A 23,209-nucleotide genomic window follows, 5' to 3' on the forward strand; every position below is an offset into this window, starting at 1 on the left:
TTGAAAGTTGGTTTGGCTTCGTAATTCCTTGAAAGCGATAATTAGAGCTTCAAAGCATTAGTGAAAATGACCGTAGCAGAAAGATAAGGTTGTGCAGAGAACTCTTTAAAATACTGTCGCTGTTAGGATGGGGTGGACCTTTTTTTCTTTTTTCTAAGCTAGTATAACAGTATGAGGACTACAAGTTGCAGCCAGTTCCGGACCAGCCCGTCTCTAGAGTGTAAATATGAGTTTTCTTTGCCAGCCCTGGCTAGATAACCAAGCAAGAGGCGGCACAGCATTAATCAGAGTCAACTATCGCCCATCCTTGAATTTCTACCAAACTGCTTAATAAATTATCACACTAACCCTTGTCTTCATTAGATCTATCTCATTTAAAATGATTATAGAACACAATTATTAAATAATATTCAACTAAAACAATTAAACTATTCCAAAAAAGGAAGGGTGAGAGGATAAAGTTGTGTGCGTGATTACGCCAGATTCGAAAAGGTTAAGCGACACCCATAATTTTGTTTTTGTATTTATTTATTTAATTTTGTTTAAAGGGTAAAACCCTATACAAAAGAGGTTTTATTCATACATACTAGGTCTGTAAATTAAGTAATGAGACTGATTTTTTTAAAAATTTTTATTCAAAAAGAATTACAATTCTATATTGTCACCTTCAAAATAACTTCCTTCTGAAGCCACGCAGCGCTGGAGACGTTTCTTCCACTCCTCATAGCAGTGCTCGAACTTCCGATACTGGAATAGCCTTTAGCTGGTCGGTTACATCCGTATGTTTTCGACTGTCCCAAAATGAGTTCCCTTGAGGTGATTTTTCAGCCCCCATTTTCTGGAACGTGTCATTACTGGTGACAAGTCTTGGGTGTTTGAGTACGACCCAGAAACCAAGCGCCAGAGCATGGAGTGGCCACACTTCAACCTCTCCAAGGCCCAAAAAAGCAAGGATGGCGAAGTCGAAGATCAAATGCATGCTGATTTGTTTTTTTCCATATCCACGGAATCGTCCACAAAGAGTTTCTACCTCCAAGGTAAAACGGTCAATCAACACTTTTACCGAGAGGTTCTTGAAAAACTTCGAAAAAGGGTCATTCGTGTGAGACCAAACATCAAGAACAAGTGGGTGTTGCATCACCATAATTTCACACAGCAATTTCAATAAACTAGTCCTGTCGCTCCTCAGCCTCCTTATTCGCCTGACTTGAGTCGTATATCTAATTTGGTATATATTTATTATAAACAAGCATGATATATTCTACATAATAGTAATTTTTGCAATAAAACATAAAACTTTAAAGAGCAATGTTTTTAAATTGGAAATATTTCAATTTTAATGAACAAAAAAGGAACTTTTAGAACAATAATTGATTAAAAAACAAAAAACCAGCAAGGATGGAAATTTAGTTTACAGTTATCCAAATTCAACAATGAGCTATGGGATAACATAAATTTGCAATTTACAAAAATAAATAAAAAAAGCTTAGAGGAGAATAAAAGTAAAATCAATGAAAAACGAAGAAATTCTTCGCTAAAGCAGCCTATTAGGAGACTTCCGGCTTAGGGATTTTATTGTCTGGAGGCTTTGTTGAACCTGATTGAAATTTAACTATTAGCTTCATGCGATTTTTGTTTCGAGATATTTTTTAAATACACACAACACAGTATGTGCGCATATATAATCGTACATTTCCGGAAAGACGAAACAAACAATTTTTACGAGGGCGCCATACTTGTCTAAGAGAAAGTAAAAATAATAAAAGTAATAAACAGTACATACAATTCAATTGTAACTCAGCATTAATTATTAAAGAAGTACTGAAAACATCAATACGAGTACCTCTTACAGTTTTTTCAGACAAATTGAACGAAATTTTAGTATAATAAAACCAAAGTAAAAGTTTACATTGTTCGATAGCGAATCTGGCGAACTAAAAGTTGTATTGGCCAGCTAGTAACACACTTATAGAGGCATATCGTAAATAGGACATATACGTAAACAGTATATGGAGCAAATCATTTTTCTGTATTAAAAACGGTACAATCTTTTTGTGGATCTATTTTGGAGGTTTCTGAATTAATATTACACTTAGAATAAATAATATTTCCTAGAGGTTCTGTCTGAGCTGAGCAACTGAACGAACGGAAGTTACAGGGAGATTTTTAAGTAAACAATTTTTTAGTTTCTTCCTCGCTGTTATGGATTATTTTAGATTTTAGGGGAATATTTGTATTTTATTTTATGATTTAAGGCGCTGAAGTTATTGGTTATTCTCTGTGCACTGCCCGGCCTCCGGATAGTGTTCTCTTGTTACAGACAACACTGTCCATCGCTGGGACCACTGTCACTAGCTCACTAGCTGTGAGAAGCACTCCTAGGTACAGAGAAAATCTAAGGGGCCAGCAGCTGGATTCGAGCCCGGTATCTACGCGTGAGAATCCAATAGGCTAACTCTAATAATAGTACAGTGGAGTCTCGGTTATCCGTCACCCTTTTATCCGTCTATTCCAATTAACCGTCACACTCCTTAGTATTTAAAAATTTTTAAAAAAAAAAAAAAAGTTCAACGCAGAGTGTGAATATTTTCTTTAGAGATTTTTCCCTTTGTCTTTTAGGTACATACTCGTGTCCATCATTCGACAGTTTGTGGGTTTTTTCCTAAAAAGATCAACTACAAACAAAACCGCCCACAAAACCGATTAGATGTCGCAGACATTGTATTCATTAATTTTAATACACAGTAGAATGAATTGAATAATGAAAGATAATTGACCTTTAAGGCTTAAGCGTATATACGTATAAAATATGTATACCAGTTAATACAAAGTTTTATACACGTTAAACAAAAGAATCTGGAAATTTTCCTGTTTTTTTTCCATTATCCGTCTATTCGACTATCCGTCACGTGTCCGGTCCCGGTCATGACGGATAACCGAGACTCCACTGTGTAGCAAATCCCTTCCCTTTTTTACCGGAATTGTCCCAAAAACTGCTTATTTTCTTTTTTTGTTTTAAATTATACATTTGTTTATTCGTAATTACAAAAATCTACAACAAGCAAATATTTGAAATTCAAAACATTTGAAGAAGATTTGGGAAGATAAGTACCTATAAAGTTTTACAAAAACGATCCTAGAAGATATTTCAATCAATCTCATAGCTCTTCTTACAGCTCACTGTCCCGATGATGGAGAGTGTTGTCTGTAACTGGAGAAATCTTCAGGCCTCAGATGTTGACGCGTACAACCCACACTAGATGGTTTTTCATTAGTTTTCTAGCAACTTATTAATATCTTATGTAAGATAAGATAAGATAAGATAGTAGATGGGACGGGACCTATGCCCCAAGGCACCGCAGCCACAGAAGACTTAATATCTTATGTAACAATCATTACTACTTTTCGTAAACTTGCTGAAATAAATGTATTATTTACCAGAACAATTTTAGTTTAGTACGGATTGAGCAAAATGGATGTTCTATTGCAGTAGTTAGTATTACAACTAGGATGTAGGCAACTAGTAAAGGCAAAAAGCCTATTGCAATTAGCTACGCTTGTATGCTCTTGGTTTAGGAGTTGAATATAGTGTGTTAGTCTGTACTGGCTGATTGTAGTTACTGCGGCTTGAGTTGCTAAACCATACTCCCAGTAGTTGCGCCTGTTGGCAAAGGGAGAGGCAATGTTATGTCCGTCCTGGGAAATGTGCCCTGGACCCACAACTTAGCGATAACGGCCCCTTTTCTCACTAGACAAATCTAGGGACTGTCTACTAGATTTTCTTGTACAACTTAACAACAATTGGCCAAACACCAAAACTAAACATACCATTGCTCCAATCAAACATTCTTTGATAATCACTTCCTTGATTAAAGCGTAGATCCGCTCAAGATTAAGTAAGTGGTAAGTCTGTACATTGCACTGACGTAGTACTATAAGAGAGGTGCTTAATTTGAAGTTCTATTAATATTAAAAGGTGATAGATTGAAACTGGTCCTGTAGGACAGTTGCATAAGGGTTGATCTTTAAAAACCACAATAAAACGCATAACGTTGAAAAACACCCAACTTTGACAATTTTTTTTTTTTTCTATAAAAGATGAAATTCCCTAATGTTCTTTAAAATAAAGGGCAAATCCATAATCTACAAAAATTAAATTTAATTATTGAATGTGTAAATAGCGAAATAATATTTTATTTCATTCTTAAATAAAAACAAAATGAACATCTGTTTAGATAACCTTCCTTTATCAGCTGATCAGCCTGGCCAGTTCCCGGCGGCCATCTTTAACTCGTTAGTCGTGTCTCTTTATTAACGTGATTTTTTAAGTGAATATTAGTGCGTGTTAAAGTGAAATTCTATTTTATAAATTGTGTTTAAGTTATACTTAGTGCGTGATATTGAGTTTTAGTGCGAATAGTGTTGTGAATTGTTTTAAATAGTGTCAAGTGTCAAGTGCTATTGGGACTGGTGATCTACTGTGATGGTGATGGACTTGGATATTCTTTAAACAAGGTAAGACTTTATCAATTACTTAATAATATTTTTATTATTCTTGCATGAAAACAGCATGTTATCATTTAATTATTACTTACAAATTAATATTATTGCTACCTTTTGACTACGTTCAGTGTTGGTTAATTCTTTAATTTTGATCACTCCAAAAAGTATTTAAATTGATTTCTAACCTTTTTGATGAATTCTTTAGTCTTTCCATTTTAATCAACTTAAAAGTAGAAAGTTATCTTTCTCCGTTTTCCAATCTGTTTATGGGAGTTGGGGTCTAAACCTTCTCCAAGTATTCTATAATCATTGCTTTTTAATCAACTATAGTTCTAAATTAGCTTTTTGTTTCCAAAAATAGTTTTCTGGATTGGATTGCTATTCTTAAGTTGTTTAATCTCTCTCGTTTTAGGTTCTATTAGTTCAAAATTAGCATTCGTTTATTCCTTGAATTGTATTTTGGAATTAATTTCTAAATTAGATGTATTCTTTAATTTTTTCTTTTTAATTGACTATAAGCTATCAAATATAGTTGTGGTTTCCCCAAATAATTTTCCATTCCTTCTTAATGAAGTCATCAATCATTTCTCTTTAATCGTATATGTTTTTTCTTTCCCCAAATTGTTTTGTAATCTTTTTGATGTATCCTTTAATCTTTCCTTATTAATCGATTATCGATTTAAATTAGCCTTTTTGTTTCCACAAATGCTTTCTGGAATGAACTGTTAATCCTTTTTAATGTATTTTTTAATCTTTCCCTTTTAATCGACAATAAGTTCTAAAATATCGTTATGGTTTCTCCAGATTATTTTCTAAGCCTTATTGATGAATTCATTAATCATTTCTCTTTTATCGAAAATAAGTTCTAAAATTTCGTTTTTGTTTCCCCAAATTGTTTTCTAGGCTTTTTGATGTATTCTTTATTCTTTTTTTTTTTTTTAATCGACTCAAGTTTATTCTAAATTGGCTAAATTTAAGGTTTTTTGTTTCCCCATTCAGTTTTTTATAATTGATTGCTATTCGTATTTAGTATATTGTTTAAACTTTCCTTTTAATCGATTATAAGTTCAAAATTAGCATTCATTGAATCTTTTAATTGAATTTTAGAATTAATTTTTAAACCTTTCGGAGGTATTTTTTTAATATTTTCTCTTTAATCGACCGTAAGTTCTTAAATATCGTTTTGGTTTCCCCAAATAGTTTTCTATGCCTTATTGATGAATTCATTAATCATTTCTCTTTAAACGTTTATTAGTTCTAAAATATCGTTTTGGTTTCCCCAAATAGTTTTCTATGCCTTATTGATGAATTCATTAATCATTTCTCTTTAAACGTTTATTAGTTCTAAAATATCGTTTTGGTTTCCCCAAATAGTTTTCTATGCCTGATTGATGAATTCATTAATCATTTCTCTTTAAACGTTTATTAGTTCTAAAATATCGTTTTGGTTTCCCCAAATAGTTTTCTATGCCTGATTGATGAATTCATTAATCATTTCTCTTTAAACGTTTATTAGTTCTAAAATATCGTTTTGGTTTCCCCAAATAGTTTTCAATGCCTTATTGATGAATTCATTAATTATTTCTCTTTAAACGTTTATTAGTTCTAAAATATCGTTTTGGTTTCCCCAAATAGTTTTCTATGCCTTATTGATGAATTCATTAATCATTTCTCTTTAAACGTTTATTAGTTCTAAAATATCGTTTTGGTTTCCCCAAATAGTTTTCTATGCCTTATTGATGAATTCATTAATCATTTCTCTTTAAACGTTTATTAGTTCTAAAATATCGTTTTGGTTTCCCCAAATAGTTTTCTATGCCTTATTGATGAATTCATTAATCATTTCTCTTTAAACGTTTATTAGTTCTAAAATATCGTTTTGGTTTCCCCAAATAGTTTTCTATGCCTGATTGATGAATTCATTAATCATTTCTCTTTAAACGTTTATTAGTTCTAAAATATCGTTTTGGTTTCCCCAAATAGTTTTCAATGCCTTATTGATGAATTCATTAATTATTTCTCTTTAAACGTTTATTAGTTCTAAAATATCGTTTTGGTTTCCCCAAATAGTTTTCTATGCCTTATTGATGAATTCATTAATCATTTCTCTTTAAACGTTTATTAGTTCTAAAATATCGTTTTGGTTTCCCCAAATAGTTTTCTATGCCTGATTGATGAATTCATTAATCATTTCTCTTTAAACGTTTATTAGTTCTAAAATATCGTTTTGGTTTCCCCTAATAGTTTTCAATGCCTTATTGATGAATTCATTAATTATTTCTCTTTAAACGTTTATTAGTTCTAAAATATCGTTTTGGTTTTCCCAAATAGTTTTCTATGCCTTATTGATGAATTCATTAATCATTTCTCTTTAAACGTTTATTAGTTCTAAAATATCGTTTTGGTTTCCCCAAATAGTTTTCTATGCCTGATTGATGAATTCATTAATCATTTCTCTTTAAACGTTTATTAGTTCTAAAATATCGTTTTGGTTTCCCCAAATAGTTTTCTATGCCTTATTGATGAATTCATTAATCATTTCTCTTTAAACGTTTATTAGTTCTAAAATATCGTTTTGGTTTCCCCAAATAGTTTTCTATGCCTTATTGATGAATTCATTAATCATTTCTCTTTAAACGTTTATTAGTTCTAAAATATCGTTTTGGTTTCCCCAAATAGTTTTCTAGGCCTTATTGATGAATTCATTAATCATTTCTCTTTAAACGTTTATTAGTTCTAAAATATCGTTTTGGTTTCCCTCAATTTTTATTTTATTTTATTTTATTTTTTGATGTATCCTTTATTCTTTTCTTTTTGATCGACTGTAGTTTTAATGCAGCCTTTTGGTTTCCCTAAATGGTTTTCTGGAATGGATTACTATTTCTATGTTGTGTATTGTTTTATCTTTCCTTTTTAATCGACGATAAGTTTAAAATTAGCATTCGTTGATTCGTTTAATTGTTTTTGGAATTTATTTTAAACATTTTTTATGTATTCCTTAATGTTCTCTTTTTAATTGACTAAAAGTGTAAAATTACCTTTTTTTGGTTCTCCAATGGTTTTTAGAATGAATTTCTATTCCTTTTCAATGTGTACCTTATTATTTCCTTTTTAATCGACTGTTAGTTCAATATTAGCATTCATTGTTTCCTCATGTTGTATTTTGGAATTGATATCAAAACCTTTTTAATGTATTCTTAATCTGTTTTAATAAACGAATATGTTTCAAATTAGCGTTTCCATGAATTTCTGGTGAACGAAGAGAAAACGTTCAGTTAATTATTTTGTGTAATGTCTTTAGTTATTTGGTCAGTCGTTTGCTAGTTGTAATCCAAATGTGATAGGGGTTTGTCAGAATAGGTTTTAGTAGTGTCTTGTATGTTATTGTCAATGTTTTGATGTCTCGATTTCTCGGTTTTTCTTAGCGATCTTAGAACTTCATTTCGTTACAACCTTCTTAGTGGGAAAATTCTGGCTTAAGTTTTTTATAGGTTCAAATTTTTGTTTGTTGGTTTATTTAACCAGTTTGTCTGTTAGTTGGTGATGGTGTTAAGGCTGAGTGTTCGTCGTTTGTTAATGACACTGTGTCGTAAGTTGCTAACATCGTTATACTAGGTTTAGGTCTGTTCATAGGGTAGAATATAAGAGTGTAGGACTTATTGCTCCCGGAGGCTGGCTCGCGAGAATTGTCTTCGAGTACTGTATTTGTTATTGTATCTTACCCAGAAAGTTAGGTCTATAATGTAATTAAAAGCATAAGTCTACCTAATTTTGTGTAGCAGTCCAGCGTGTCCAAATTGTCAAATACATCAGCTGAATCTAGAAATATAGCTGCTGTGTACTTTCTGTTTTCTACTTTATTCACAATATGATCAGTTACTCGCTTAACTTGATGTTATTGATAAATGCTTTGACCTGAACCCAAATTGGTGAGATGGTATTTTTTGTGAGTCAGTCCAGTTAGGTTAATAGTTGTTAGCAGATAAATTTGTCCAACCGTAATTATTTAAATTTATACATAAATATTCAATGCTTGAGTTACTAGTGATTGTCGACAGGAGCCCTTTGTGTCGGTTACATTACTATAAACATTTAAAGTTTTTTTTTACTTTGTCTCACCCTTGCTATGTGGAAGTAGTACAATCGTGCAGATTTCCGATATGCCGGAAATAAATAATTACCGGCCCTTGAACATGACGGAAGTAGTTGGTACAAATCCTTCTACGTGAACGTCTTTATTTGTACAAATGCTGAAATAGTACTAAAGGATCCTAGTAGATATTTAAGGTAGATATGCATGTTTTGTGCGTAGGTAATGTTTTAGAATTGTAAAATGGAAGTTGTGAGATCGTAAGCAGGGCAAACTGAATCATACCTAGTTCATTTGTATTAGGAAATAATTGTTGTTAAATTAAATATTGATGAATATGTGATTCTAGTCGTTTAACAAGTAATGTGTAAATAAATAAAATCTTAGATGAAATACTTTGAATAGTATAGAACATGCTACACGCTGGTTACATTCATGCTTCTTTTTGTGAGGTTGTCTCGGCTGTGTCGGTGTGTTTGGTACGGAATGACTTCAAATAGTGTATCAGTGTTATAGTTAATTTGGTCTTTCGTAAATGACTTTCTAATTTTATATTTCTACTCTTTCTAAGATGTCCGTGAATTTTCCTTTTTTCTCTGAATGTAACAGTGTCATTGTGATGTTGGTACTGTCCCGTTGATGACTGTGTTTGATGAGGAGATTTGCGTAAGTTGTAATTGTAAGAGTTTGTAACAAAATTCTGGTTGTCTTTCATTTCTTGTCTCTCGAGTTGACTACCTGAACGGCTTTACAACCGTTGATGGAGGAGGATATAGCCTCTCTGTTGTCGTCCATCTACCGGTTGCTCTCCCTATCTGGAGCGCATCTCCAGGTGTTGAAACCATTTACCCAGATACTCTAGGGACTTTCTAAGAAGAGCAGTCAGGAATTACCACGCGCTGTGCTAACATTTATCCTTCTCTAACAATACCATCAAGGAAATTATGAAGAAGAGTTCACTGAAATGAAATAAATGAAGTGAATTCCAAAGCACTAGTGCAACCATCTCTGCTTTAGATAAGCAGAATGAAATTGAATAACTAAAAAGTAACTCAGTAATTCTCAGTAACCCTGAAAGATGTTAGAAATACTTCTCCACCAATCCATACACCAGTCAATCGCGTACTTCATTCTACCAGAGAGCGTAGAATCATTGCTTCATTATGAAAACATTACCAACGAAATTACATTTCTTAATCTAATGATGTCTTTCAAGTGTAACGCAGACTTTTGTTGCATTCTAATTATTTAAGAGCGCGTTCGAAACAATTTTCAAAAATACATAAACACCGGTTACTATTTGTGAAATAAGTCGCATCAAGTAATTATCATAAATTATAAGTACAGAGATGGTAGTTCCATAAAAATTAGTAAAAAAAGGGTAAGATCGTAATAAATTATAATTTATTTTCTTATAGAATAAGACAATTAACAAAAAGGAAAAGAAATACTGAAGCTGTATTATAACTCTGAGGGAAATATAAAATTTGGAATTAAAAAAATGGGTGTACTGGAGGGTAATAAGTATTAATTACTTGTGTTTCAACTTATCTAGATGGCGTTGGGGGCGCCAGAAGTCAGGCTCTCCTAACTTTGCCACTTTCTGAATGATAATAATTTACATGGCACTGGAGCTGTACCGCGCCAGTCGCCTAGGAACCAAGGCAGAGTAAGTCACAAACTTTTTAAATTTAACTCGAGTCATCCGCCCACTGGCCCCACCCCCCAAAAAGGCTCCTTTATCGGGAGAGAATGATATGAATTAGGGGTTCTAATGGGTGGAAATGTGTAAGAGGCTTGCTTTGGGTGGGAAATCGGCGGAAGTATCTACTTGGTTCTACTGCGGTCTAGTTCTGCTGTCCAGGGGCGCCAATCTTGGGCCTTCTTCCGCTAGTATTTCTTATTCATTGCAAATTACTTTCTCATATAGAATGAAACCCACTTTACGACTCTCTTTTCATCCAATCATATTTTCCACAAAACATAGAATATCATCCGGACATGTAGTTATCCAAATCGGTATTAGTGGGAAACTGCGAGCCAAACATTCAATGCTCTTTCCTAAACCAGCAGATGTACTCTTTGTAGGCCCTTATCACCCTCATGAGTACTTTTGTAAGGCTTGACAATCCTTAAAAAAGACCAAGGTCTCAACTGTTGTTATATACTATACCAATCATCTCTTTCCTGGGCTATATAGGGAAGGGATTAGCTATGAGGTTAGCGTATTGGATTCCCACGTGGACCTAAAACTACTTACGCACAAAAAACATGCAATATCTCTTAAATACCTACTAGGATTCTTTAATTTTATTTCACCATTTTTAAGCAATCATAAAATGGGTGGTAGTCTCGGCCAATATAAGGTTTAAGTTTCTGAAACTGAACTTAGATCGTAGTTATTTCCTTCATACAATGTTGAAGGTTCAAGATACTCTGGAGGAAGACGCCTTCGTTGAGGAAGTATTATTTCCATCACGTGGATGGCCGAAGTTTGAAGCACATTTCCCTTTTAGACCTGTATAAAAATCCTCTGATACCATTCACTGAGGGATCACCCTTTTTAACCAGCTCTGATAGACTGAAAATTGGTGGTTAGATGCTCTGTAATCTTATTTGATTAGGTTAGTTTTCTTAGTTTTTATTCTGACAATATTCTGGCTGATGCACATATCATATTTAGTGACCACAGTTCACCGTATAAATGCTTAGAGTCACATAAGTCTTTTTATACAAAAATTCGGTCAGTAATCTGGTCGTAATAGTCCAAAATGTCAAAATCTCCAAAAAGTGCACATAGCAGAATTTGGTTTGACAACGACATACATTTTAAAACTTATTTATTTACATGTAAAAACATTTTTCTATACATTATTAAATAATTTAATTTCTTTTAAAAACTTTATTATATAATCTGTTTTATTTGGGTCCTTTGTCGAAGCTTCTCTTCTGGTGTATCCGGAATACTGTTACGCTGTCTACATTGTTCATATTCTGAACACTCCACAAGCACACGTACAGTCAAAGATTCATTACATGAACTGCACTAGTGTCAAGGCGCTACTATCACTACAAAACTACAGACTAACTTACTTGTGACAATTTATTCAACCTACCTGCACTTACTTCACAGTCATCTCAATTCAAAAACCTCCGCCGCAAAGAAAAACAGCTATTTCCCTGTCGCCGACTTTACCATCCATAAAGACCTCAATATCCCTTTCGTAGTCCGATCTGGTTACATCTAGCTACAGGAAATTCAACTCCAGTCTTTTAATTCATGATAATCTTCTCAGTAAAACTTATACCTTAGAGAAACATAATACTCAACTTATAGGTAAAGAAACCGATCAAAAATGCTTGTACAGTACAACCTCGATTAACCAGGCTGACCTCCGGCTATACCCACCCCGGAAAACTGAAATCCCGGTTAAACCGAATACACAGTGATACGTAGTACATTTGTAAGTAAGTATGTATTATACGGGAGCATAGTTAGACGACTCCTCAGTAAGATGCCTGTGTGAAAATATGTAAATTAAAAAGCTGTTTCGTCCCAGAGATCAACTCCTATCTTAGACGGCAATCCTTTTTTCAGTATTAATTGCACCATATTTTGGGTTTTTACACACTTACGTACATACATACATACATACATAATGACCCTTCAAGAAAATCAGGTATAAAAGAGTTGCTGCCACGCCTACAATTATGATATATCGTCGCCACCGAAGATTAACTTTTGTTTCGGCGCCGATCCAGGTGTTCTTATGATGACTTGATCCCGGTTAATCCGAATTCCGGTTAACCGAGGGCCGGTTAATCGAGGTTGTACTGTATTATAAAATGCAATGTGCCACCGAATTCGGTTATAGCACCGAAATCATGGAACGTTTTATTTAAATTCTCTATTGTTTTTATTATTTAAATACAACAGATAAAGTATGCAGTTTATTTGTGCAGTGAACTCAAGTAGTTGGCTTATTCGATGCTTAGAATTCTATCGTATTGTGTTATTAATTGTTGTACCTTTTTTTATCAAATAAAAATATTATTGTTAATAGCTTGGGTTATACATATTAGGGATATTTTAGAAGCCAATATAAATGGTGACTAAGTAAGCTGAATTAATTTTATTTATAAATACGTGAAAGTAGAGTTTTATTTTTAACATTATTTCATTAAGGTTTGCTGGAAGCTGGGCCGGCGGTGAAGATTTGCGGTTGAGTCGTGATGCTCCGGAGTCCTCAGACCTCCATTAGCTCACTCATAATAAGTAATTAAGAAATGTCATTTGTTTTAATTGCTGGCACCGGTGCCGTAGTGTCTTAATTTACGGCCGAGTCAGCCCTAGTGCAGTATATCTCAATTGAGTTTATTATTAAGGCAGCGAGACGCGCAAGGCTTCTACCACCGAAAGGTACAATTAGAAGTGCTAAGTTAATTTTAAGATTTATTCGCACAGAGGCAGTACATTCCCAGTTATTATGGCGTCTTTTTTAATGCACAAGCTAGTTGGGGGCGGCTATGGCTGAGCGGAGGGCGTGGGGGGAGGAAAAAAAGGAGCAACTAATGGAAGAGTCGTGTGAGATGGTTATTTTTCGGGGAAGGGATGGTCTATGCAGAAGCCGCCAGGATGGGCAATGCGTTTGGCCATCCTCGTTGGCTGTACTATATCCAAACTATGTAGCCTCACTTCTGTTCCTCTCCTCATTCTGTGGGCCCATATTTCCATGTATGTTAGTCTAGACTGTCACCTGAATGAATAACCGTCTTTCGTCAACCTCACCGCAAAGGAAATCTATTAATCTAGAGCACTGGAATCCTTACGATCCTTGTCTTCGGCGCTTTAACATCACATAAGTCCTTATTGCTTTCTCTAACTCATAGTGTGGGGAAAATAGAACTACAGTCGAACCTCTCAATAACGGACACTGGCGGGGGAAAGCGAAGTGGCCGCTGTTTGGAGGTGGCCGTTAGAAGGAGGTAGGCAAGTTTCATAATGAAAAAATATGGGTTTTTTTTCCAAACATCTATTTAAAAATTGTTTATTATTAATAGATTTAAAAACGTGCATAATTGCATAATTATTGCAGCTATATGATATGCATCAAATTTTTCTTAATTATCCAAAAAATTTATCAAAAAACTACATATTATTGACTTAATTAATAATTTTTATAATAATCATCACATTTATTCATAACAATAATAATTTATGGTAAAATTATCATCATACTATCATCTATTATTAGAAAAATAGAACAAACCTTTCGGCAAGTTGACGATGGCTCGATTTGGTTTTTGCAAAATCTTCCAACACATTTATTTTCTATTCTGGAGTTAACCACTTTCGTTTGAGAGACATATCGGAAAAAATAATATTGTTCGTCCAAAGTTATATTGAAAAATGATTAAAATGGGTACAAGATGTATGGAGCTTATATAGGAAACTTTAGGAAAAACCAGAAAAAAAACTTGAGAGGGGATAATTATTTTGATCACCGCGTCAAACGAACTTTTAAGAATAAGGTGGTCGTTGGTGGGAGGTGAAACATACAATGCGCGTTCCGCAAAATCAGTGTCCGTGGTCGCTATGTACAGTGACCGTTAGGCGGAGGTCCTTTTATATAGAAAGTGCATAGGGGTAAAACGGAGAAATCCAAAAACTGTCCGTAAATGGTGGTGATGATCACAAATATCACCGGAAGTAACCATGTTTAGTTACCCTGAGCATAAAATGATCTCACACGACTTTCTCTGACCACCATCTTGACAACTTCCGATTCACAAATTTCCTATATCTCACAAATTTTGAACGTTTAAATTATATTTAATTCTTAACACTTTAAAAAGGAGTCTATTCATTTCCCTCTTTCAGAAATACCTCTAATAGGTTTTCAAGAAAACTGAATCAAAAACATGTTTTAGATTTATGTGTTTGAAGTCACTATACAAAGTTTAAATAATACAAAAATTAAATAATTATATGTTTGTCCAAGTACAAGCCGAAGTATACGAACTGTATCTGTTCAAGAAGTAGTCTGGCTTGACTACACTAGAAGACAGATAGACAGATGGCTTGTCTCTATTCTAGATCTCTCTAAAGGTTATGTGTTCTGTCTTTTGTGCTGAGTTGGCATTTTTCTGCAGTGAATTGGAAACTGAGCCAAACTATAACAGAAAAAAAGTAAAAATAATTGGCCATCTATCCCTACTGTTTGATGGCCATCTGTCCCGAATGCTAGAGAGAGATGGCCAACTTGTTAAACATAACTCAACGCATACTTTTTGACAGTTTTAGAGGTTAGGATTCATTAATGTATATTGTATTTTCCTAATATGTAAAAAACAACACTGAAAAATTTCGACACATACATTCGCTGCAGCACGCAATATGCAACTATCATAAAATTTTTTGTTGAGGCGATAATGTTTTTATTCTCTGAGTTAATTAATAACGCTTTGACGCAGACCAAAATGAACTCACTGTAGTCAGACATGAAGGTTCATCACTGGAAAGGTCACGCAGCGCCGTCGGACGACATTTCGGTTAAATTTCGGCTGTTGGCCATCTCTCCTAATTGACCATCTCACCCGACTTTACCCTACTAACATTTTCGATCGTTTAGTAATGCTGTTGTAAAATGACAGTTAAATAGGTCTGTATGTAGAATAAGGATAGAATGTCATTTGCATATGTAAAGATTGAAGTTAGCGGTTAAAGATCTAAAGAATATATGGGCCGTGCACAAATCGATTAACTCCACTTTTTGAAATGTCTTAAATTTAAGTGACAAAGCACTTGGTTTAGTCAGCTTTTTATATTTATAATATATTTCCCCAAATAATAAAGATTAACACCATTAAACGACCAAATTCTTGGGGCCATTAAATAATAAATGATTTATTTCAGAAGCCATTTTGATTAACTCCAGTGCTCTAATGTAAATCGTTGCAATATTTCGACTCAAATTCATGTAGCAGGCGCTGAATGATAGCGGTTTGAATTTATATTATAAACAGAAAATTTTAAAAAACAATGTACATTATTTCATCGCATTTCTCCATTTTTGTTTTGTTTTATGGAGTTAATCAAGTTGTGCAGTGAACGGCTCATATAATAAATGAAACGAGCCAGAGATTGTTTCTCTGTAAAACATCAGCCTCCACAGGATAAAATGATGACGCAGATATTATGATCAGAGAAATTTGACAGAAAGATTAAGTAATAGGTGTGAGGTAGAGTCTTTTTATATTAAAGTTTTCCACCTTAAGCCCGGATCCTTAAAAAGAAAATTGCTAGCACAACGTCGAGGAAAGGATTCAATATTTCGCTAGTGAGAGGAGGCGATGAGGTTTAGGTAAGATTTGTTGAGAGTTAAGGGATATAGGAGATAGCGTTATGAAAAAGAGTTCACTCTTATCACAACCCAATTTTGGAAATCAGGCCTGATCGTAACTGTGTTCCTCTTTCATTTTGACAAGAACTTTTGGTAGTGCTGCACGAGACCGAGACGAGGCGAGACTTTATGCAGTCTCGATCTCGGTCTCGGTCGCTCAAGTCTCGGTCTCGGTCTCGTCGAGATATCTCGGTCTCGGTCTCGGTTTTTTGAATTTTTGTTTAAGTATTAAAAGCGGTTTTGCTATTAATAATCTTTTCAAAAAATGTTATTATTTTCTAATAATTATTTTAATTTATATATTGGTAATGAAAATGTGTGTAAAAGAAGACAACTACTTACACTTCAATGCATCATATATTACTATTACTGTTATATATCTTTATATAATTTCAAAAAGATGTTAAAAACGCGCCAAATGAAAGACCCAAATAACATATCTGCCTGCTATAACAAGTCGATTCGTGAAATGAAAAATACACCTCCCAACAAACTTCCCGCTCCATTAGCTATGGCTGTTGGTGAAGATAAAGAATCTGAAGATTCACCTTTTGACGACGACGACGACTGCATCAATATTTTTGCACCATTTGCTCAAAAATCAGTAAATATCACCGAAGCATGGAAGACAGAAATAATTAATTACACCAAATTAGACCAAGCACCAGTAGACGTTGACATTTTAGAATGGTGGAAAACACTTGAGAATTCCTTCAAAAATTTGTCTAGAATGGCAAAAGATATTTTTAGTATCTGTGCAACTTCAGTGCCATCGGAAAGATTATTTTCGCAAGCTGCGATGATAATGACCAATAGAAGATCTCTAACTTCTGACTCAGTAAAAGCTCTTTTATGTATCAATGCTTGGGCAAAGTGTATCTTAAAAACGAAAATTTGTGGCAATATTTTTTAGGTGCATAGATAGTCTTTTTTTTCAAATTCACTAATTCCTAAATTCTAAAATATAATTCAAATAATATCAAAGTTCAAAGTATTAGATTATTAATAGTGAAATTTATGAATTTGAATGAATGAATGATATGAATAGTGAAATTTAGTGAATTTATGTAAAAATTATGTAATTCGAAGGGGTCCGCCACGGTAGCCGAGCGGTGCGAGATCTGCGAAGCTAATGTGTATTGTGGTATTGGGTTCGATTCCCGGTCTTAGGCCTTGGATTTTATTTAATGGTTAATATGAGAAATTTACAGTAAAGTATGTTTGCTAGTCGCCTCCGTCCGCGACACCTAATTGGTAGTTGGACGTAAAGCCCCGCCTGAAAAAATAGTCGATTACTTTACTTTGCTTACTTTACTTATGTAATTCGAAGTCAAATAGATGTAGTAATATTGAACATATATAATAAAATCGTATCTTTTAATAATTAATTCAATACCCGTAATGATTATTTATTAATAAAGAACACAATTTTATAATTTTGTAGCTAAAAATTAATATTTGAAAAACCGAGACGAGACCGAGATTTCTCGACGAGATATATATCATGTCTCGATCTCGGTCTCGTTTCTCGTGCAGCACTAACTTTTGGTACTGGCTCTTAAAATATGTGACTAAGAAAAGGATGCGTCTTTGGGGGAAGATTAAGGCATAGTTTCCGGTGAAACTGAATGGTGTTTTCTAGTTGATGTTTCCAGTTGATATAGAAGACGAAGAAAGTAAATGTATATATATCGGAAGAAGGCGAGGTGCTAGGAATATAGAATGGGGTGTGGTTGAACGATATCCCAAAGGGGCATCCATGGCTTAATTAGAGACTTACCCCCAATACTGGGGCTATGTATCCGTTCAATTTATTCATTAATTAGACAGGAACCAAGGCTGACGTTCCCCTCTACCGAGACTTGGGACAAACGCACATAAACACGGCCACGCAGGCTTATCGTCTCCACCCTTAAATCCATATCTTTAGCTCCTTGGCGAATAATAAATGTTTATGAATAACGGTGTTTGGTTTAATAAAACGAGCTAAATTTCTCGAGGTAATTTTAAATTTTAATGCCAATCAAATTATTCATTCAATAAATCTACAATGATTTTTTTTGTTTTTCAATTTTACTGAAAAAAAAAATAAGTCATTTTTCTAAAAAGAAAAAACTGTTTTAGGCATCTCTCGTGGAATATTTGGGGAGTAGAATTCCTGTTACAAAAGTAAACAGTAAAGTAAAGAGTAATGCCTATTTTTTGCAGGCTCTTTACAAGCCCAAATATCAAATTAGATGTCGAGAACGGAGGCGATTAGCAAACATAGATTTACAACAAATGTTCTCATATTAAACATTAAATAAAATCCAAGACCTAGAGACCAGGAATTGAACCCACTAAGCAAACAATACATCTTAAACTTTGTGGGCTTTGCCTACAATCTCTCGGCTATCGTGGCTTCAATTTTAATTCAGTAAAAAAAATCTCTCAAATCCCACCTCTCCTATTGATTTTCGTCCCATCTCTATTTTATCAAATTTCTCCAAACCCTTTGAACGTTTAGTGCAATCCCAGCTTTCTAATTACCTCGAACAAAACAATCTCCTTAATCCACTCCAATCTGGCTTTCGTCCTTCTTATTCCACTCATTCTGCACTCTTGAAAATTACCCATGACTTGCAGACGGCTATTGACGACCAAAAACTTACCATCCTTATACTCCTAGACTTCTCCAAAGCCTTTGATACTGTTGACCATCATATCCTGCTATCTAAACTACAATCCCTCTCTTTTTCCAATAGCACCCTCCGTTGGTTCCAATCCTTCCTGTCTAATCGTTCCCAATTCGTTGTCACTCCCGATAGTAATCCTTCTTCACTTCTTCCTTTGTCACGCGGTGTACCTCAAGGTTCTTCCCTATCTCCCACCCTCTTCTCAATTTACATCAATGACCTTCCTCTTTCCATCTCTCATTCCCAGTATCACCTCTATGCTGATGATTTTCAGATTTACTTATCCTTTTCCCCGTCGGATTTGTTTGAAGCTGTATTTAAACTTCAAGAAGACCTCAATAATATCTCAGCATGGGCCACGAACAATAAGCTTACCCTGAATGTAGAAAAGACCAAAGCTATAGTGATTGGCTCCAACCCACTCCTTAAATCATTGGCTCCTCTTCCTAATCTTTTCCTTTACAATACCCCAATAAAATATTGTTCCTCTGTGAAAAACCTTGGTATCACTTTCGATCAAAACCTATCCTGGAAAAACCATGTTTCCCAAATCTCTCGTCATTCCATCCATATCCTTAAGCAGTTTAATAGTTCCCGTCACCTTTTTCCAATTAAGACCCGGCAACTCCTAGTTTCCTCTCTTATATTCCCCCATTTCGACTATGGTTGTTTAGTGTATGGCGGTCTTTCTGGTGATATTGAAGCTAAGCTTAAGCGCCTCATGAACTGCTTCATAAGATTTATTTTCAGCATTTCCAGAGACTCTCGCATTTCGCACTGCTACGATGAGTTGAAGTGGCTTTTTCCTGTCTATCGCCGCCAATATTTTTTGGCTTCTTTCCTTTTTCAAGTCATCCAGTCTCAAAGGCCTTCCTATATTTTTCAACTCCTTAAGTTTAAATCCTCCATCCATTCCCGTTACACTAGATCTCGCTCATCTGATCTTTATATTCCCTCTCACCGTACCTCATCCTTTGACAAGTCCTTCCTCATACGTGCTACCTCTCTCTGGAACTCCTTGCCTTCATCTGTCCGCCATGCTCCTACCCTATCCATCTTTAAATCCCGTCTATTCAGTTATCTCCTTTCTATTCAGCTTCCTCCGAAATTGTAATTGTTTTAATTTATTTCCTTAATTTCTGCTGTTTTATTATTTTATTTTTACTTTCATTTTCACTTATTATATTTTCACTTTTGTAAATATTTATTTATTTATTTAATTTCTCTATAATCACAGGCCAAACTATTAAGGCCTCTATTTGTACCTGTATTTATTCTTAGGGGACAATTGTCCCAGAATAATAAATTTCTTTTCTATTCTATTTCTATTCTATATAGTTACACAAACTTTATTGTTTGAAGTAAGTTTTGTTAGTTAAAAAATCTTGTGAATAGGTTAGTAATAGAAATTAAGAAAGAATTTGATGCGTGTTGACCCTAAAAATGTTAGTTGCCTTCAATTTAGGCACATTATCTTCGCCTTAAAAATTATTTTGAGGTGAATTATGACTTTCAAAGCAATCCTCAATGAAGTAAATTTTCATTAAAAGTATTTGCAGCGATAAGCGATACCTGAAACTTTATTTATTTATTTTTTGTGTTTTTAATATAACAATAAAAGGGTGCCACGGTAGCCGAGCGGTTAGAGGCGGGACCTGTAAAGCTAATAAGTATTGTGGTACTGGGTTCGATTCCCGGTCTAGAGGCCTTGGATTTTATTTAATGTTTAATATGACAAATTTACAGTAAAGTATGTTTGCTAGTCGCATCCGTCCACGACACCTAATTGGTAGTTGGACGTTAAGTCCCGCCTATAAAAATAGGCGATTACTTTAATATAACAATAAAATTGTTATGAATACAAAAATGAAACCCACAATAGTATTGAAAAGTCATGTGAATATACACATCAGACTTTAGTTGACAAAAGTATTGATTCTTTAGTATAATTTATTTTTAATAAAATTTCTTTTGTGCATATTGAAGGTTGGTTTTGAGTGGAGTTACCTCTATATGAACTCTAGTTCGCACAATAGAAAACTTGAAGAAAGAATGGAAGACTAACATTGCAAGACCTATACAACATCCGTCTCTAAATATGCCAACAAATATTAATGGCTCATTTGACTTGCTATAGTGTGTACGCTGGCACTATACAAACCCTCCACCTCTTTCTGAATACTAAAACTTGACTGAATTTCCTCCGCCATTCCCCTTTCACACAAAACGGCCATCTTTGATGTGCCAGATCCAACAAATTGATTCTACTTGCCACCACTTAAGACCTTGCAGGCAAATCATTTCATACTATAAATATTTAAAGAGCCAGCTTACAAGACGGCTTACTGGGGATGGGAATGAGCCAGGCTTAACTTTTAATAGAAAAACTAGACAGACAGAAAGTTAAATCGAGTTTTATTAACGAAAAAGGAGCGAACTACCAGCTAGGGTTTTTTTTCAAAAATTAATTCCCTCAAAAAAAAAAGAATCTAAAAATTTTTTTTGGCTAGCTTAGTGTTTGACCACTTCGTCAGTTCTTTAAAGGCGAATTCATCCCATTTCTCGTCTCAAAGTCCAAACATTATGAACTGAGTATATCACTAATTAGTTATTGTAGGGGTGCCTGTAAATACAGAATTAGGGGTGGCCAAATGGAGGCGACTAGCAAACATACTTTACTCTAAATTTCTTTTATTAACTATTAAATAAAATCCAAGGCCTAAGACCGGGGAATCGAACCCAGTACCACAATACATAATAGTTTGGCAGGTCTCGCCTCTAACCGCTCGGCTACCGTGGCGCCCCACATTGCTAGTTGAAAACTCAGTTAGGTTATGTATAAAATTAAAATGAATAACTTGAAACATGGAAGGGATTAGCTATGCGGTTAAAGTATTGGATTGGCGGCGATCCCGGGTTCAAATCCCAGCTGTTGGCCCTTAGATTTTTTCTACCTAGGAGCTACTTACAGCTTACTGTCCGGTGATAGACAGTGTTGTCTGTGACGAGAGAACACTGTCCGGAGGCCAGTAGTGCACTAAAAGAATCCGGGCGCCAATAACCTCTGATATTGACGCGCCTTAAATCATAATAATGAAGAAATAATAATAATAATAATAACTGCAAACATTTGATTCTAAATAATTATTAAACAGTTACTACTTAATTAATGTGGCTTTCAAATTTGTAGTTTTTCTATCAAGTCAACTGCATTAGGATTAGTTGTTGGAGATGCTAATAAAATTAGGTGTTTTAGGTGCGTATCAGTTAATCTTGAACGATATTTTGTACAAACATTTTGTTAATCCAAACCTAAAAGAATATCTGACAGCCAAATCGTGTATATTTGGAAAACTGCTTTTTTGGAGTTACAAATTAATCTTACGGAATTTGGTAACATAATTAATTTTTTTTTTCGAATTTTTTAATTTTTCAATAAGTCTTCGCGTACCACTGTTAAAACTCCACCGTGGCACATTGCAGCACGCGTTCCGAGCGTTGGCCATTGCATTATTATAGATGAAGCCTAAATATTGGACTTTAAGTATTCAGAACTTTTTTTTTACTTTACTTATTTTTACAACTGCAGTATATTTCTGCAACAAGTGAAGCTGATACAACATGCTGCATAGTATAAACATGAGTAACGTGAGGGGAGAATTCACCCATTGGTGAAACTCCCAAAGAGGTACAGTTCAACTATTGTGCACTGGCATTTACCTCATTTAGAAGATCGCGTGGCCACCTGCGCTTCAACCATCTTGGGAGGATTTCCTGATAGTGTAGTAAGTTGGGATACTAGAGGATTGGGATACGAGGAAATTGAAGCGTGGAATTTAATGTAACGGGCATCTTGCAGCTTCAGAAACTTAGGGGAACAAGAAGATCTCGGTGCAAGGTAGAGTTTAAAACAAAGTAAGGAGCATCAGTGATTCGACTGAGTGTTTTTGATTGGAAGGATTGGATTCTTGTAGATATTGGAAGCTTTGGCTAAGCCCCAAAGTTCCATTCTGTCTTTCTAGGCAGGTTTCAGTATCATGGCGTAGATAAGTCGTTTGTTGTTTAACGAAAGTTTAGATCGTTCTTCGATAAGTTTAGCGATAAGTTTGAATCGTCTGTTTAGTTCTTATTCAGAAGTTTAAATTTAAAAGAAGGTAAAAATATATCTTTTAACTTGAGGGAATAATTTTGTTTAATATTTATTTATATTTTGTATATTTATCTGTGACTATGTTTCATTATATTTCAGGGTAATGATGTTATTTTACCTGTGATCAAGCTGTGACCAAGCTTAAACCTTTGTAAGTTTTAAGTTTTTAAGCATTATCTATCTAATGTCAAATTTAAACGTTCTCATATTGCTCTAAGTGCACAAAGGTGGCTTTGCCATTAGCATTACGATCATTTCAAGTTTTCAGGTACCTTGAAAAAAAATGTTGGTTCGGTTATAAAAATAAAAATTAGCTTTTTAATTATTAATGGAGACAATAAAATTGAAGAGAGAATACAGCATATTAAAGTGAGAAGTTAGTTTAGAA

This window comes from Rhodnius prolixus, unplaced genomic scaffold (assembly GCF_049639745.1).
Source record: "Rhodnius prolixus isolate KJV_2025 unplaced genomic scaffold, Rpr scaffold_12, whole genome shotgun sequence".
In the NCBI taxonomy this organism is placed as follows: Eukaryota; Metazoa; Arthropoda; class Insecta; order Hemiptera; family Reduviidae; genus Rhodnius; species Rhodnius prolixus.